This window comes from Nothobranchius furzeri, chromosome 17 (assembly GCF_043380555.1).
Source record: "Nothobranchius furzeri strain GRZ-AD chromosome 17, NfurGRZ-RIMD1, whole genome shotgun sequence".
NCBI lineage: Eukaryota > Metazoa > Chordata > Actinopteri > Cyprinodontiformes > Nothobranchiidae > Nothobranchius > Nothobranchius furzeri.
In genome coordinates, this window is record NC_091757.1 from 36,125,962 (window position 1) to 36,138,167 (window position 12,206).

General features: G+C 41.2%; 1 protein-coding gene across 7 annotated transcripts in view; it reads right to left on the reverse strand.

Moving 5' to 3' along the window:
* pbx3b (pre-B-cell leukemia homeobox 3b) overlaps positions 1–12,206 on the reverse strand; it is a 66,631-nt gene that overhangs the window by 24,144 nt on the left and 30,281 nt on the right. The window lies entirely within an intron of this gene.

Here is a 12,206-nt window from a genome sequence, read left to right on the forward strand (position 1 = left end):
GGAGGAACGCGCAGCCATGCTTCTCCTTTTTTCATACTGTGTCAACACTTTGGGAAAGCAAATATTTCAGTGACTACCCTCCCCGTGCTTTAATCCATATGGTGCATTCTGTTTGTCACCACAGATGTTCCACTCCCGGGATGGGTCTTTAAGAAAAGCAGGAACCACTCTCCACAGGCAGCGCTCACCTGCTCCCGGCTACACGATGAACACACAGAGGTCACACCACGCATCGCACCGGGGCCAGCGTCAATCCTTTATTAAATTACCCAGCTATCTTATTTTCTGTCACCGCTCTGATACCGGGGTTATCTTTCTCATTTATGCAGCGGATTTTCAGGGGATTATGCATTAAAGATTAAGGGTATATGTACCTAACACCTCAGCAGAACAGAATGTAATACCTCAGATGGTGAACGGCTGATGTGTGTAAAGAGGGAAGGAGGTGCTGTGAAACAAATCTTTAGCAGCCAGAGCTGGACAGGGTTTCTTCTCCTCAGACAATACAAGCTGTGACTATTCAGAATGTTTCAACCCTAAAATACTGTGGTAAGCAATACAAATCCCTTGGACAAAATGAAATGTATTAAACATGTGGATTTCATAAATCTCCCTTTCCTCGGTCTGGGTCAGAGGTATATTCACTGTTGAGCTCAGCAGGCATTTTTTTTTCTCTCAGCATTGTTACTCTGAGTCGCGACTGCTCCGAATGGCTTCAAAATGAATGTCAGCAAAAGCTGCGTGTGTACAGCAAACAGCAGATCCTCACAGTAAAATGGTTCAGATCACTTCCCCCTGCTACTTTATTAGAGTATTACACCAGTGGAGGGATTTAGAGGTCCGCTGCAGAAATGTTGCCTCTGAAATACTGAGACAGGATGCTCATTATAGCTAAAGATAAACAGATCTGGATAGATTCAGTCTCCTCAATAAGAAGATTATTTTTTAAGAAAAGCACATTCAGATCCAAACAGAGCACCATGAAACACACTACTGGGATTCCTTTAACCTTGAATAGCACACCAAAGGTAGAAGCAGCCTAGGGCTACAGGGGGACAGGCTACCACTGCTCCCAGTGACATGCTGTTCCTCAGTGGGAGCCCAAACTGGCCAGATTGCTAGTGATGCCAGCAGAGGAGGTGCTACAGACTTAGTAAGAGCTAATCACTCATCCGCTGCCACGTTCATTTAGTTTTCCAAAGGATTCTGTTCTTTTAACCTCACAGAGAAGAGCCACCTTTACTTATGCTTTTGAAGCATCCGCTGAACTCTAATTATTAACCTGCTCTGATAAATATGTGATCAGCACATCTAAAACAAACCAGGAAGTTGTTGCACTTAACAGTAATGCACAAACAAAAGCTCAGATTTCTAATGTGTTTTGTTTTGTTTGCTTTTGCCTCAAACTAAAAGCTAGTAAACAAAGTATGAATGATGCATGAATGTCATACAGAGCTCTGCTTCATGTGTGGCGGGTGGGAGGGGGGGCTTGAAAAACATAAATAAAAACAGAAGACAGAGTGCAAAAAGTATATTCTTTCCCTCCAGCTTACATTACAGATGAAGCAAAACAAATAATGAAGCCTACAACCTATGAGTCACTTCAGTCCTATTGTATGCTTCAATCATTTCTGTGCCAGCTGACGATTTCTTCATCGTCACACAAAGACAGATTAAAAAGTTGTCAAATTAAATATTAAAGAGGGACTGCGGGCAGTGGTGAATTATTAAAGGAATAACACAGATTGGAGATGAAACGAGGAACCTATATGCATTTTTTATGCTGTAAGGACCAAATGCATATATTTTCCTCTAGGCCACCTACTCTGTAATAAAGAACAGCAAGTGCATAGATGTGGTAATGCAGCATGGTGGAAATGATTCTAAAGAGAAATTGGTTTTACATAATGATGTCAAAAGTAATACGGCTCTACGTGGTCGTGGAGAATAAAGATAAGATTTTATTTCTCTGTGAAAGAATATTTTGCAAAATGGTTTCTTTATTTCCTCCAAGAATGAAGGAGCCGGCTTTGTGTGCGTCCTGAATGTGGTTTCTACGGAACGAAGTTAACATCTTATCTTTCAATAGCAGAAAAGATCTGTTGAAAATACCCGCGCGTGGAGCCGAATGCTCAGTGTAAGAGCTTTGTCATCTCTTCAAATAAAGAGAAAGTGACAAGTGACAGTAAACGCTATCACATTCTCAGCACAAGGAAGGTTTGAAGAGAGAACAAAGCCATAAAAAGCGGTGCAGAGGGCTGAATCTCTGGAAGAACAGAGTGAGGGCTGCATTTCACTAAGTCAGCATCGATTGGAGTAAACAATGCCTGATCAATACGCATAAAAAAGCCCTTCCAACAAAGACTTGCATGGAGATTTCAAACAGCGTGTCTCGTAGAGAACGCTCCCCGAAAGCCTGTTGAATTAGCAGCTTTTTTTGTTGCATGTAAAATGTATATTGAAGGCTGCTGCACTGATACACTCCTGTGTCCATACACACACTCACTCATGCAATCAGCATCATTGTCACAGAGCCTTCCCTTTCCAAATGGTTTTGCCTCCACCATCTGCAGGCGTTCCCAGACACACTGCTTTGAGTCTGCCATAATGATGCATGACTAAGTACAGTTAAAGTGTTGCAGTCTGTTGGCAAAAAGCAGTCAAGCACTTTGCTATAGTGTCACTACGGATAAACCGTACAGCTGAAGGTTGACGATGGATAAAAGGCAGTGACAGGCCTGGTGATGCGACTCCGTGTGTGTGTGTGTGTATGCGTGCGTACGTGCGTGTGTGTGTGTGTGTGTGTGTGTGTGTGTGTGTGTGTGTGTGTGTGTGTGTGTGTGTGTGTGTGTGTGTGTGTGTGTGTGTGTGTGTGCAGATGAGAGGTTAGAAACCATGGCACAGCAGATTTGTATGTGTACTTAACTAGGATGTGAAATAGGGTTGGACACAGTGAAATAAAATGCTGTGGAGTCTGCTGAAACTGGGACACGCTTTAAAAGTTATTCCCTCTGCTAATAAAAAAACATCTTTCTGTACGACTGTGGGGTATCACTGCCTCACGTGTTAGCTAATGCTGCACCCGTTTCTCCAAATTGATAGAATCTAATAAGAGATAGTGAAAGCAATCTCATAAAGTTACCAACATCCTTTAGGGAAGTAGGACTGTTTTATTGAGATTATATGTGAATGCTTATTTAAAAGTGTGGTTCACTCGTTTATTCAATACATTTGCAGTGGTCTCTGGTAGGATTGAATGTCTTGTCTATGCGGTGCAAAAAAAAAGCCTAGAAATGCTTGTATCAGCACAGACAAGTTTGCTGCTGCAGAGATTGGCAGAACATTGCATGGTCGGAAGTCTTATTTCCTGATATTTGGACATCTCGCCTCGGATTGGATAACAGCAACGCAGCTCTACCACATGCATTTTTAATCTCCCCAAATAGCACAAGCCTGGAGGTGTTTTTCCATGTGGTGGAGTTGCTAATGCTAACAGTTAGCTTCTACTAGTCGAGATGTTCTCTGCTGATTCCTGGACGCTAAACCAACAGCAGGCTTCCCCCGTCGTGAGTTAAGTGAGTTGAGTCCATGAATGTTAAACGACAGTGTGACATAGATCTGTCAGGATTTTAAAATCCTAGAATCTATTTTCTATCAGAAGCTAATGCAGGAGATACGTGTAGGAGACTGTTTTCACGTTCATGCTGCATGAAAAACTCTGAATGATTGATTATAATCAGAAATATTCAGTAAAAAGTGTTTTTTTTTCAGAGTTCCACACCTTTAAAGTCCAGCCTTGGTAGTGTTGCTTATTTGTCCCTGTACATCTTCCTCCTTTGCCCCAGCTGTCTCCCTCAGCGCCCTTTAAAGTAGGTATTCAGCAGACGCTGAATGTGGAGGAGACAAAGAACTCTCCATTATATTGCACTCCGTTTGCCTAAGTCTTTAGTGTCAAAATGCTCCGCAGACTGTGTTGCCGCTTTGCCGGGTTCACCACTGCAGCTGCTTTCATGTAAATGATCCTGAATGTTATTTTCTAAAGAATGCATTTTAAAGAGAAATTCCCATTTCTGCCTCTGCATCTTGTCATGGACCCTTTTCTCTTCTATCTCCTCCCCTCTCTCCCCGCCTCGCCCTCCCGCTGCAGCCGTAGACTGCATAATTGATGCAAATACTGTCACATGTGTCAGGAGTGGAGGCTCTTCTAGTTTACTTCTGTGCTACACTTTATCGGGGAACATTAAGTGGAGAAAGCAGCCTCATGCCAGGGGTGGAAAATCAGCTTGTCAGTGGTCTCATTCACAAAGCCATTTCTTCTGGATTGTTTCATCAAGGTGATTGAGAACAAAAAAGTACAGCAGCAAATTCCAGCTTATGTTTAGTAGCCCTGCCACATCTGTTATTTATATTTGGTGCCCACCCTAGTCTCTCCATCCAGCCATCTGAATACATCACATCCTAATTCTCAAATATTTCTTCAGATTTCCTCCTATTTGCACAATACCCCCCCCCCACCACCACCACCACCACCACCACACACACACACACACACACACACACACACACACATGAACCATGCCAAGCCATTAGGTTCGTAAAGCACACTTTTTCTGTGTGACACGGACCTGAAATTACAGATAGCTGCTTTCAAGGAGCGCCGGGACAAGCTGTAATCGCCGTGGAGTGACGAGAGTGACAGGAATGGGATTTCATTTACAACAACGATGCAGGAGGAATTATGTAAAGTAACATTCCATGCCATTTAATGAGCCATACTTGCTAATGTCTGAGTCTATGCAGCAACAAAATGTGCCGCCTGCCAGAGCTCTGCTGCTACACTGTTTCTGTCTATTTACAGCTCCGTTTGAAACAATGGTGCATTACAGAACAGGCAGACATTTGCAGGTCTCTTCCTCCAGCCACAGTAAAGTGCTTGTCTGCTGTCCTTTCTCCTCCTCCTGCTGCTGATTTCCTCCTTTCTTTCTGGCTCTACTCTGTGCCACAGATTAAGTGACTTGATCCTGCAAACATCTGAAGAATTCAGCTCTACAATGAGGTCAGACAAAGGCCAGGGGATAGCCTTACAGGTCCTCCTCCATTAGCAGATCTATACAGAGGTGACAGAAGGGGATATGCAGGCAACAAGAAGGCCTCAAAAAGAGCAGATTTCCACTGGATGTTTACCCCCGCACTTATATTTACAACCCTCTCAGAGCCCTACTGGTCACCCGGGGATTATTGGGAGAAACTGGTTTGTGCAAATGTTGGAATATATTTTAGGAGTTGGAAAACAAATCCTTCATTTCTGTTATTTGTCAAATATTCAGTTTTTTTTTCTCCTTTTTTTGTGCAAAACATTTTTTTTCCTCTGAACAAGTTCTCACTTGTGAACTGCTATACTTGTGCCAAGTGAGCCGCAAGTGCTGTCTCTTTGTTTACATGTTTCTTGATATAGACAAAAAAAATACCCCATATTTTCCAGGCAATGGTATTCACAAAGAATATCTGGGGCTTCTAGAAGAGAAAATATTTCAGCTGTAATAAGCTTCCTGCATGAGAGTCTGAAATGTTTCAGAGGGCTTCTTTGAAGCTCTCACTGTGTTGACTGTTCACATGAAGACAGTGCTTGGAAAGCCCGAGCGCCATATCGCGGTAACCCCTCGGTGCTTCTGCATTAATATTTAATTGGCAACGTGAGTAAACACCACTGAAGATACAAGAATGCCCCTAACAACACCAACAGGGCTGCTCCCACTTACAGCTGTGTGCTCGACAATTTTAGTTTTGCAGATATATGCTAATGTGGCATGGTCTGCTCTCTTTGGGAAGAACATTCTAGAAGTAACGTATTTGTGTGTTTGGAAGCTCGATTGAAAATCGTTTCAGATATTTTTCACAACTTAAAACTGCAAAGGTAACTTTTTCCTCTAAGCTACAGAACAGAACAAACAATAGGGAGCCTAAGTCACGCTCATCTACTCCTGCACTACGGGTCCCCGTAAGGACAAAAAAAAAAGAATGAAGTCAACGGGGCTAAAAACGCTATTTTCTAATTCCGCTTATTTTGTGCCATGGATTTCATATATGGTGTCTGGGAATTTTAAAGATGCATTTTGACATCAAGAAAGTGCTTTTTTCAAACAGGGGGAAACGGTATTTTAGGTTTTGTGTGAAAATAAGTCCAGGACTACAAATGCGCTTCACAAAAGTGACGTCATCAAACCAGATATGGAGAAAACTGAGGGGAAATGGCTGTAAGTTCGGCTAACTTAAAATCCTTCCTTCAGAAGGAAAGGCACACCATAAATCTGGCCATGTGGTAAGTAGCAGCTACGTTAGGGGAGAGGAGATTGTGTGGTGACGTCATGTATGCAACGTGCCAATATTTAATATGTAGTCATGGTAATTACGAACTTTTACAAGCTGATAAATCTCAAAGTACGTTACTGGCGTGGCCGAAACACCCATCATTAGTTTCCATTTAAATTGCAGTACAACATATGTGCAATCCAGGGCGTAAGGCAAAGCTGATTAGAAAATGGCTCTTTTAGCCTCGTTGACTTGCATTCATTTTTTCGTTCTTCTGGGGACCCATGAGCCGACCGGAAGGGGGGGGGGGGGGGGGGGGGACTTAGGCTCCCTATACACGGTTGGGGAATTCTTTGATTTACAGAGAGCTTTGGATACCATAAATCACACATTACTACAGAATATGTTGTGTAAGTACGGTATTAGAGGACTAGAACATGATTAGGTAACTGGCTATCTACTGAATATGTCTCAGTGTGGTCAATTTAATGTGACAAATTAAGGTTGTCTGAAGGTTATGTGTGGAGTACCACAAGGTTCCGTCCTTGGTCCATTATTGTTTACTTTATATGGAGCAGCAGTAGCTCAGGACGTAAAGCGGGCTGTCCAGTAAATCAAAAGGTTGCAGGTTCGATCCCGGCTCCCAACAGAATTCTGCTACATGGTAGCTCATCAGGGTGTGATTGTGTGTGTGTGTGTGCATAGATGAATGATAAACTGTAGTGTAATGTGCCTTGACTCCTTTGACTCTGAAAGGTAATTTATAATTTACTTTATATCTTAGTGACATTAGTTTGGTTTCAACGTCTCTAGATTGTGTTCTTCTTGCTGATGGCCCAACTGTGTTTTGTAGCGAGGACCATTTGGAACAGTTTCTGGATGTGATGGAGAAGAAATTTCATACATTTAAACGATGGTTTAATTCCAACAAATTATCACATCATCTTGGTGGAACTAAGTGTATAATATTTGGTAGTCAGCCCAGAAATCTAATCTAAGTAGGAATTCAATTATAAATGAATGACATTTCTTGGAATTATAATTGTTGAGAGATTGAGCTGGAAACTACCATAAACTATGTAAAATTCAAACTATTGCAATTTTGTATAAAGTCCACTTCCTTTCTCAAAATTCACAAACCACCATATCATACTCATTTTTATTTCCATATATGACATATCGCATTGAGATTTGGGCAATCACATATAAAACAAATACCAGTTCAATAACGTTATTGTAAAAGAAAGCCATGAGAATCATTAGTAATAAACCTTTCTATACACCAACTAACCTACTAGTCATCCATTTAAACATTTTGAAATTCACTAAGTCAATGACATCACAAAACAAATAATGTATAAAGCAACAAGCAAACGTGTGCCTCATTGTGTCCAGACTCTGTTCCAAATTAAAAAAAAATAAACGTATGACCTGAGAGGTTCTTTATAATTCAAAAAACCAAAGATTCCTACCAAGGTACAAAAAATAAAAATAAAAAAAATCACGGTGAAAGCATTAAAGGCCTACACATCTGGATTAGTTGTTCAGAAAATTTAAAACTGTGTTCAAATATGATTTTAAGAGACTTTATAAAGAAAACATTATTTTTTGCTACAGTAGGGAAAATCAAGTTGAAATGCCTTGTATCACTCTTGGATTGTGTTGCATCAGTCTTTTTGGTATGGAGAAAGATTTAAGTTCATTGTCTAATTTTGAATCTCTGGTGTCATGGTGATAATCTAAGGTAAAAGGGGTTGGTGGACACTCTGTCAAACCCTTTTGGGTACATAGGTCAACTGGATTCAGAAGTGACTTGTACCAACAAAATATAACTAACTATTTCAATCTAATGCACGATTAAACCTGTTCAAGGGAATGTCTAGGAATTATAAATTTGCATGCAAGCAACAGTTCACTGCTAGTAAGGAATGTTTGGCCTGCAGAACGTGCTGACCTTGTTGTCACTGTCTGCAGCATCTCCTGGCACCAGTGACGAGGCTGCTGAAGTGTTGTTATCCAACCACTCGATGGCTTCCTACTCATGTTATATACGACAGAGAGAACAGGAGCCTCTGAGTGCAGCAGAAAAACAGTTGCTTATTGAATGGCGAACAACACTGCACGCCCATTGAGCTCTAATTAAAAGATTTTATTACACGTTCAGCACAAACTCATATCACGGCACTGTCTAATATCTGGTTTTGAGTGCCAGATATAAAAAAAAAAACAAGCAGCTTTGTCATAAATACAATGCAGTTCTTTAATTATATTCCTGTGATGTTACTTTGGGTCGCTGATAGTTTGACTGGGTGGTGGAATACTTCTGAATAGTTAAAATTCAGAGGCAGGGAAAGCATCTTTTTTTCTTGCGATAAATTCTCATTAATTTTAATAATACCTCTGAAGGCTAAGGAGTCGAGCAGAGCATGTTCTCTTTATTCTTCAGTCACTGGCAGACATGGCCAAGCACTATGGGTTAATGTAATATCACAGTTGGATGCCTCCTCTACTCACTTACATTCCCTGTTAGCTTAAAAGTCCTTCAGTGGGAAAAAGACAAAGAAAGAATGAAAGGAGGTGAAGATAGCAGATACCCATGGTGGTGGAGGACCATGGCAGAAGTCCTCTGATTCACTCCAGAAATGACTGACTGAAGAGAATGTGTTTGATCGATTAAAAGAACATAATACTTTAACTTTAAATGTAGCAATCTATCGCTATAATAACATCTGAAGAAAACAAAAGAGTTGATTATTCCCGTTCATTTTGTTGTGGAGAAACGTTGGTCTAAGAATAGAAAAATGGACTCTAAAAGGACCGTGGCTCATCTTCTGAGACTGGCATATCAATTAGGATTGTGAATAAGAGTGTAATTGAAAGCAACAGGAGCAGAAAGAAGCGGAAATTCATCAAGGCAAGCATGGAAAAGCACAAATGAGTTCCAAGAGAGACAAAGGGAGCTTCGTCCTCCCCATTCTTCTGCTCCAACGTTTTATTTATTTATTTATTTATTTATTTGTCTTTCCCAGAAAAGACTCACCTAATCTGCCGCACCATTACCAAACAATGAAATCAGCAACCAAACAACTCTGCCTGACCTAGTTTCCTTTAATAATTCTAAGGAGGCTAATTGCTTTATTGGTGGTAGAAATAAATATTTCTCGGACCGGACTGCTTCTCTTTCCAGCCGCAGTACATTCATAAACTTTGTGTTAAGAGCAAATTGGCTGCACGAGTGTGGCGCCTCGGGGACTCCATAAGTGGTAAATCTGGTTTTATAAAGAAAAAAGGCAGCCGGCTCATCATTAACCAGTTATCGATGGCTCATCAGTCACAACCTGTTGAAGTGGTTTATCACCTTTTATTGTGTAATTTTGTGCAAACTAAGAAATATAAGGGCTGTTGAGGTCAAAGGTCAAATTATTAGGGGTTTAATAGAAGTGTTTTATTGGGTGTGTCAGTGCTGTGTGTGTGTGTGTGATTGCTTTACGGAGTCTGGCTTATGTGTCGGTAGCATCTGGGTTTTCCTATACTCTTATCTCTGCTGGCAAAGCGAGCAGCCTGGTGCAGGCCTGCCACACAATCATTGTACCATGGCTCCACTGTCACTAAATGGCACGTTCTCTCAGCCCCATTCCTCCCTTTCCTGGGCTTCTCCAGCTGCAGCCTAATTTCCTGTGACTTGCCTAATTACTGTAATTAAGGATTAATTGCCATTAATTATTCACACATAAGCTCATCGCAAATCATGGGGTAAATGTCTTATGAAAACTGCCATACAAGCCATGTATAAACACACTAGGATACTCTAGGCTGCTGAATCGATCACCCAGCCCCTCCAACAAATCTCCACGCCACACTTAGGAAAACAGCGATAACTCTCGCCAAAACCAAACAGTCTGTCCAGGTGATGCAGGAATCAATTCAGATGCTTTATTCATTCCAGCAACATTGGCTCACTGGGATGAGCTCCCAGGACCTACGAGGCATGGAGCAAATGAAGAAGAGTCTGTGAGACAAGCTGTAAACATCAACGTCTGAATAAACATCTCAGAAAACAAGTTCTATAATCCATTTATTTATTTATTTATTGGAGTTTGAATATATGTATAATATCTACTCACTAATAACTTTAACAAGTCAAAATATTACGATTTTCTCCAAAATTTGATGGAATAAGCGTGTTTCTTCCTGTTATCTATTTCTCCAAACAAAGGCTGTTCAGGTAACTATCTGCAGTGGATGGCATGGTAATTGTTTACGAGTTTAACACAAAAATACAATTCAAAATGGCCAAAGATTCTTTTAAATTTGAGCCAAACAGAAACATGTTGTTTCGTTTTAATCAATACATTTGCAGTTGTCTCTAGTAGGAATGAATGCATTGTAAGTCATTCTTGATGGGGGGTGGGGGGGTGGGGGTGGCAAAAGCCACTGGTGCCCCGTTTCTAGGAACTAACAGTGAGCCACATCACAGCTGAGCTTCAGACAGCAAGTTTTGGAGCCTTATTTCCTGATATTTGGACACCTCACCTCAGTTTGGATAACAGCAATGTGATTCTACCACTCACTTGCAACATGGATGGTTTATCTCCACAAATAACACCAGCATGAAGGAGTTCTGCCATGTGAGTGGCTAATGCTAACAGTTAGCTTCTACTAGCCGAGACGTTCTCTGCTGTTTCCTTGATGCTAAACCAGCAACAGCCTTGCCCGTCATGAGTCAAGATGGATGTTAAGAGACACTGTGATGTAGATCTGCCAGGCTTTTCCAATCCTAGAGTTTCCCCGGCTATTTTCTATCAGAAGCTAATGCAGGAGGTAGGTGTAGGAGACTATTCATGTTCAGCCTGTGTGAAAAAGTGACTGATTATAATCAGAAATAATCATTAAAAAAAGGGTTTTCAGTGACCCACACCATTAAGAATGAGTGTTATCTTGTGCAACTGTTGCTGTCTGGGACCTTCTGGCCTCTCGTGGGAGAAACTCAGACGTAGCATAGGCAAATATTTACGCTCACCAGTGCTCAGACAATTCCCAAGCATTTTTAAGGAAATACTTTGTTAGCCCTCAGCATCATAAAATCATAATAATAGGCTGTAATGTAAATCTGCTGTGTGAGACATCTTTACAAGGCTTTAACTCAGCTGTGGAGCCATGTGTTGATAAAAAAGAAGAAGTAAACTCTGGTGTGTCACACAGGTCTGTGGGACCTCACAGTAAACCCAGTCATAACACACACGACTGAAAATAGTCTTCTGGGTACAGGTGAGGCTTGTACTAGTTTCCTTCTCAGCATTTAAGCACTTCTATTTGATCATTTTTTCATTTTTTTTCCCCATGAACTTCTGTCAGTGTTTGAGACGTGGACGGGACGAGAGGCGTCTAAAATACGTGGCAGATTAATACAGGGAAGAGCTTCATTTTAGGTGCAAAATTTGTGTGTTTGATTTAAACATTTATGATAATGAACCTTCTGGCGACTCATAGATGCTCTACGCTCTCTTGTAAACAGCCACTTTGCAAATCCATCATCGGGCCATCCTGAAAAAAAGAAAGAAGAGTAAAGCTGCACAAGGCGAAGGAAACGGATAATACTATTCCAGATCAAGGGTGTAACAAGACCACAGACTTAAGAGGCGGTTTGAGCCAGCACTGGCAAAATTTCACCTGATCAGCATTATTGCAGCCAGAGTTTAATTTATAGAGCTGAGCTGGCGCTGTTTTATGCGTTTGCTAGATTAATGTGCAGAGCCATTCTTTTTTTTACCGCCATAGTCTTTGATCAAGTTAAATTTATTGGGATTAACCTGAGGTTCAAGCACAGGCTATGATCCATTTCCAGTCATTATATGAAGCCTCCACTCTCTCCAGCTGTGATTGGAGTTTCTAGTCCT